General features: G+C 28.2%; 1 protein-coding gene across 1 annotated transcript in view; it reads left to right on the top strand.

Moving 5' to 3' along the window:
* The first annotated feature begins 402 nt into the window (after positions 1–402).
* LOC107453528 (spectrin beta chain, non-erythrocytic 5 kst) overlaps positions 403–6,392 on the top strand; it is a 189,975-nt gene continuing 183,985 nt past the window's right edge. The window contains exon 1 of the mRNA XM_071181673.1: positions 403–626. The gene's annotated coding sequence lies outside the window, so the exon portion shown is untranslated. The remainder of the gene's footprint in view (positions 627–6,392) is intronic.

Here is a 6,392-nt window from a genome sequence, read left to right as displayed (position 1 = left end):
TCCTTTTCGTCTCAATTTGAAAATATTTCCGCATCACTTAAAGTCCTCTAATTATAACCGTTGATGATTCAACAGAGAGAGCTATTGTAGAGTTTTACGGTGTTTAGTGTATTATTAAATTTATAGGGCGAAATCTAAATCTCACTGTAATTATACGGTTGACTATGATAAAATGTTTAGTCCAGTTTCATTCTATTTAAAAAAAAATTGACTTTTCTAAAAAAGCCCTGACCCTAACAATTTGACAGGTCCGAAAAGGTTCCCCCAAATTTAGAAATCGTTTGTGAAATTTCGCTTTAGTTGCTAATTTCACTGATAGATGGTGCTAGCACACTTACATTCAATCACAAACATTTTTGACATACTCCACACGTGGCGCGACGGTCAACTTTCCCTCGCGGCACATTCATTAAAATATCGTTGATTTTCATCTACCAACGCGGCAACAACAGTGAAATAGAAGCAGACGCTTTTTCTGTGGACGGATTTTTTTCCCATTTGTTTACTTTGCTGTTTATTCTGTGGGATTTTATTTACACTTATCTGGATTTTACTTTTGGAGTATTATTGTGCTTATTTTTGGTTTATCCATTTAGAGTGACTACATTTGATATTATTTTCAACCGGTAAGTTATATTATTTTAACGCCTTATCCCTGTAGGGCTTCTTTGAATCAAATCACTTCCATCAATTTTATATACCAACCTAATTATATTAGATTGTTTTATCAAATATTATAGTTTTTACAATTTGTTTTAAAGTGTCCCACTTGTTGATTTCTGAAAAAATTGTCTTGCGTTTGCGCCGTTGACGTAGCGGGAATATTAAATTTGATGATGAATTCTATACGTGATAATTAATTTCTCCTTCCCCAATATCCGATCGCAAACTTGCTTGAAATTCTTTTTAGTGATTGTAATTTATTTCAATAAATTTTAGTAATGCAAATATTGCTTAAGAGAATTTAAGATAAGATTTGTTTATGTACTTTAAAATTAGGAACAAGTGTACTAGATTTAAAAATTTTTTTGGCTCTAATATGAAATGTATTATTTTTATGATGACTGCACATATTTTCATTCTAACAAGCAGTATTATTAAAATACTTAATTTTTATTAGACTGTTTTAGCAATCATAAATATGAAGGCATTCTGTACTTTTTCAATGGTGAATATTTATTATTTCTGCCGTTTATATTTGGCAAAAAATAAGAACACATATTTTTACATTTTATTCTTCTTCGTCTATGTCAATGCTCAATAAATATTTTTGAGCTAAAATTTCGTAACAAGTTGTGCCATGATATAGGGTGTCTCAACTCTTATAGGGTGTCAACTCTTTTATTTGTAAAGTTATCTGTAACATGTATCAAACCTGGTTCAACCTAAATGTTCCTAAAAATTTAAATAATTTTAAAAAACATAGAGCATCTGAATATCTGATGATTAGATTCTCATGTATTAGAATGTATCTTTAGATTTCTAGGGGATAGATCTTGATCATGCCTTTTTTAGCTAGGCAGTGCTGGCTAAAGCTGCTTGTTAGCAATTTTCTGTTATTTTATTTTGAATTAAAAAGCTCAGTAAAATATATACTAAAGCGATTTTTTTTAAATTTTTTTTTATAAATGCATATCTTTTTTTAAATTTTATTAATTTATTTTAATTTTGCTCTCTTTTTTTTTCTTCTCTAAACTTAAAATGATGATAAAAAAACCTAGATAATAAATAAAATAATGGATTATTGATTAGATCAAAAAATAATTTCAGGTTTCACAAATCATTACTAGTAAGTAAAAAATGTTATAACTCCTGAAATCCCTAGAACCTTTCGCAACAGAATACCTTTTGTCAACCACTGTCATTTAGTACACTATTTTATTTTCATTTTGTTAATGCCAGGTATTGTATATTGAGTATAGTAACTCAGTTTGATCATCTCTACAATCCAAGATTACTCAACTATAGAGAGACTTCTTTTAAAGTTTTCATAATATATTTCAGAACTAAATCTGTCTATGGGTGGAAAACAGAATGTCCATTATGTTAATGCCCAGGTATTGTATATTGAGCAGTGTCGGATTAAGCGTACACGGGGCCCAAGACCATTCAAATTTTTGGGGCCCTTAGATTAAATTTTTTTTCCTCATATATTTTCATATATTTCTCATCATTTCTCATATATTTCATATAAATATGAAAGTATTTACATATCTTTTCATTTAAGAAAGCATATTTGAAATTAAAATAAATAATAATAAATTAAATTGAATAAAATAAATAAATTGAGTAATATGTCAATATGATTGAAATTATGTAAAACAAATTATCGTATTTCATTAATATATATTTAAAATTGATTTGTTTTTAAAAAAATCATTGTTTTTCTTAATTTTTTAAAATTTAATTTCAAAATATCCATTTTAAGGGGGCCCCTAATCACTGGGGGCCCCAGGCCATGGCCTAGTCTGGTCTATTGGGTAATCCGGCACTGATATTGAGTATAGCACCCATTTTGAACTCTTGTACAATCCAAGATTAAGCGAGACTCCTTTTAATACTTTCATAATATACTTCAGGACTAAATCTGTCTATGGGTGGAAAACTGAATGTTGACTATGTTAATGCAAGGTATTGTACATTGAGTATAGCACTCACTTTCACCCTCTGTACAATCCAAGATTACTTTACTTTAAAGAGACACCTATATATTTAAGGACCAAATTTGTTAATCGGTGGGAAACTGAATGTAAGCAATTACAAGATTCTAAAAACCGAAGGATTCTAATATTATATCTCTCCACTTATCCCGACATTTGAAAGAGCTTGATTTTCTAGATTTTATTACTGTGATTTGTGTTTAGTTCATGTGTAATTTTATCATTCATGAGAGTTTTCTGTAATTTATAAATTCTCGAAGGTCATAACCTTAAATTAATTTCAGAAAATTAATATCTTGACATAAATAAAGCGTAAGAATTGCCTTGTTTTGAGTGTTATCCCTTAATTGGTTACATTCTTGCAAAAATTTTGTCATTTATCATTTTTTGGATAGCTTTATAATATAGTTGTGAAGTTGTCCAAGTTGATTTTTAATCAATTGATTTCAAGTTTGTCCTTATCCGAATTTATTTGTAGTTGCATGGAAAGAATTTGTTATATTGTAAACGTTACAAGTATAATAAGGATGACACACATAAAACTAATTTGGAAAGTAGTAACCCTGAACTTAAGATTTTAATCTTAACTAAGTGCAGGTGGCTCTAAGCTACCTGTACATAGCTTTATATGGTTCTCCATCCATTAGAATTCTTTCAGAAATTTGTCCCTGGGTTCTGATACTTTTCCTGTTGATGCTAACTGTATCAAGAGAAATGTGAATTTCTCTAAAATATTTCAGAAAATTATTATCTAATGGGTGTGCTATTTTTTGTGCAGCACTCTAGATTTTAAGGTTGTCTTTTATTCCCATCCTTCATATAGTCGGCTTTCATTTTAATTCTTTGTGTTGAACATAGTTCTTAGTTATTTTATCACGAGGTAGAAATTGATAAAACTCTGTCACTGCTCTGTGAACCAATGACTAAAAAGTTATTAGCATTAGTAATTCATGCATATTGTTATTGGTCTGTTTACATGTCTCTAGTAGTTTTTAAACGTTAGTTAACAAAATAAAAAAAAAATTTAGTTTATGGGTGAATTTTTAAAAAAATAATTACTATACATAGAGTGTGTTATGTCCAAAATAAGGATGAAATATTCTATTTTTGACAATAGAGCAGACCAAAACACAAAAATGAAAGTAAAAAGGAGAAATAACCACCCCTTTACTTCGATTGCTGGTCTGGGGGATCACTGATTTTCTTGTAGTCCTTGACCAACAGATCATTTTTAATTTCGAGCCTCTATATGTCATAAAAAAAATTAATTTCGTCTTTCAATTTTGGGCATTTTCTTTGGACCGAAAAATTCTCTGATATGATCATTAATAAACAGAGAAGATCCTGATATCTATGATTTTAATAAGTTTAAAATTTCCAAACATTAATTTTGTTAATAAAGGATGGATAAATAAATAATTACATAAATTGTTTATTTATCTCTTATTTAACAGTATTAATTATCCCTTTTCAATGTATTGTTATTCTCTGTTGTAATTCTTTATTTATTTTTTTAAAATTAAAGGCTTTAGTGTTCTTTTATTTTAAAGTTCTAAAGGTAAAGTTCTTTTATTATACTTTTGTTGTAATCCTACAGTAGTACTGCTTTATGCAGCTTATTATGATAAGCATATTTCATTAATGGTAAATGAGCTATATTATTAAAAAACTGAAAATATATTTTATAATTCATCTGTTTAATAATCGGGTTTTTAATTTCTGATCTGTGATTCGCTTTCCCCTTTGCCTTTAGAAAAAGTTTTCAACCTTTATTTTTAAACCATACTGTTTTACTACAAGATAGGCGCGGCACTTTCTTCAGATAGATATTTACTTTTTTATTCTTTTGTCAACAAAAACGGATAAATTTAAGGTTTGAAGCATCTCTTATCTTAGACTTAGAGAATGCTACTTGATAAAAGATAAGTTTTAGAAAAGTAAGAAGAAAAAAAAACTTTTTGAAAGGAAGTAGGGAAAAAAAAGACATAAGAAACTATTCCTCTTCACTAGAGACAGTTTAATTTTTTTTCTTCTCCGGGGATACTTTTTATCGCTATTATCTGACACTTAGTTTCTTCACTTTTTCTCTATCCTCAGTTTTTTCTCTAAATTTATATTCTGCAGTACAGTTTTTTCTCTAAACTCAGATCCTGTAGTAGGTCTTTAATCTTTCGTCGCGACATCTGTTGAGTTTTGAAGGCATCGCGTCAAGATATTAGCACTTCTGAGCATTTGAGAATCATTCTAAAAGAAATAAGAGTATTGGCAGCCTCATAAATTTTCTCAAGGTGGGAACAGAACCTTTTTTTAAACTGTGAGAATATTCATTGAAATAATTCAAATCCCGTGTACAGTAGACAGTTTTTTATTTTATTACTCTGGCGCGGTGTTGCCAGTTATAGTAACAAAACCAACCAACCAACGCCAATTCATAGTGGCGCATCATTTTTGTGACTAATAAATTAAAATTAATTAAAAAGAAAACTAGTGATGCTTTAAAACAAAGTATAATTTTTAATTCATTTTGTTACTAAAAAAAGGGGGCAAGTGCTCTTTATTGAAAGTGTGTGAAACACCAGATTATCAGATTAAAAATCGTTTTAATTTTTTAGAACTACTTTTTATTTTGATAAAAAAAATTACATTTTTTAAAAATAATTATGCGTTGAATTCAAGATTGTTATCCTTAAGAAATGAACTGCGTTTGTCTGAATTCCTGCTATATTTTTTCAACATTGTAATCACCTGACTACTTAACATTCTCTATTTTAAAACAAGTATTATAATGAAGGACATTTTTTCAGCAAACGATTTCGTAAATAATTTTAGAATTAAATGAGTCATTATTATGATTTTAAAGTCCGATTTAACGTTTAAGAAATTGTTACATTAAAAAAAAAAAGTTTTTTAAAACGCTGGCTGGCAAGGGATTGCGTCAAAGTAGAATGTAAAGACTTAATAAGCCATATTCTAGTAATGGACACGGTATATAAGTATAAGTATGAAGGACGTATAATGTCGATTTTTTTTTTCTTTTGTTATATACCTCCTTCATGCATTTATCCTTCAAGTGTTTCTCATTGTTAATTTTGTATTTTTGTTTTCGTTCAAAATGCCTTTTTGTGGGTAGAACTTGGTGCAAAATAAACTGCTTATGTATTTTTTTAATGTGTATGTCAAGATTGATTGATACTATTTAAATTTTTTTTTTAAACAATTATTTATATCCTAAATCGCTAATATTATTATTTATATCCTAAATCGCTTTTCTATCCTTTGTGGATTAAGGTTACTCTTTTTTTGCTTATAGTTTGCTTTGAATAAGTCGTGGAAATAAGAATCGTTTGTATTTGAACTTTCGAAAGGGATTTGAGCTTCATGCAGAATAAATTGCTTCTGATTTTGTTTGAATTTTTTTTATTAGTATTCTGTATATTGAAGATGGATTGTTATATTTTATTATTTTTTATTAGTTTTAATTATTAATTGAATCCTTAATCGATTTTCTGTCATTTGTAAATTCAAATTATTCTTTTTTGTGTATCGTTTACTCTGAACGAATGAGTTTTGATCGTCCGTTTTTGATTTCTTCTCCTGAAATGGATTGAGCTTCTTATAGAATAAACTTCTAACCATATGTATTTTTATTTTTTTTAAATTTATTTATATCAAAATTGATTGGTGCATTTTTAAAATTTCATCGCTTCTAATCAATTGAATTATAAATCAGTA

The sequence above is a fragment of the Parasteatoda tepidariorum genome, chromosome 6 (genome assembly GCF_043381705.1).
Source record: "Parasteatoda tepidariorum isolate YZ-2023 chromosome 6, CAS_Ptep_4.0, whole genome shotgun sequence".
Taxonomy (NCBI): Eukaryota; Metazoa; Arthropoda; class Arachnida; order Araneae; family Theridiidae; genus Parasteatoda; species Parasteatoda tepidariorum.
Note: the sequence above shows the minus strand (reverse complement) of the source record. Positions and strands in the feature narration are given on the sequence as shown.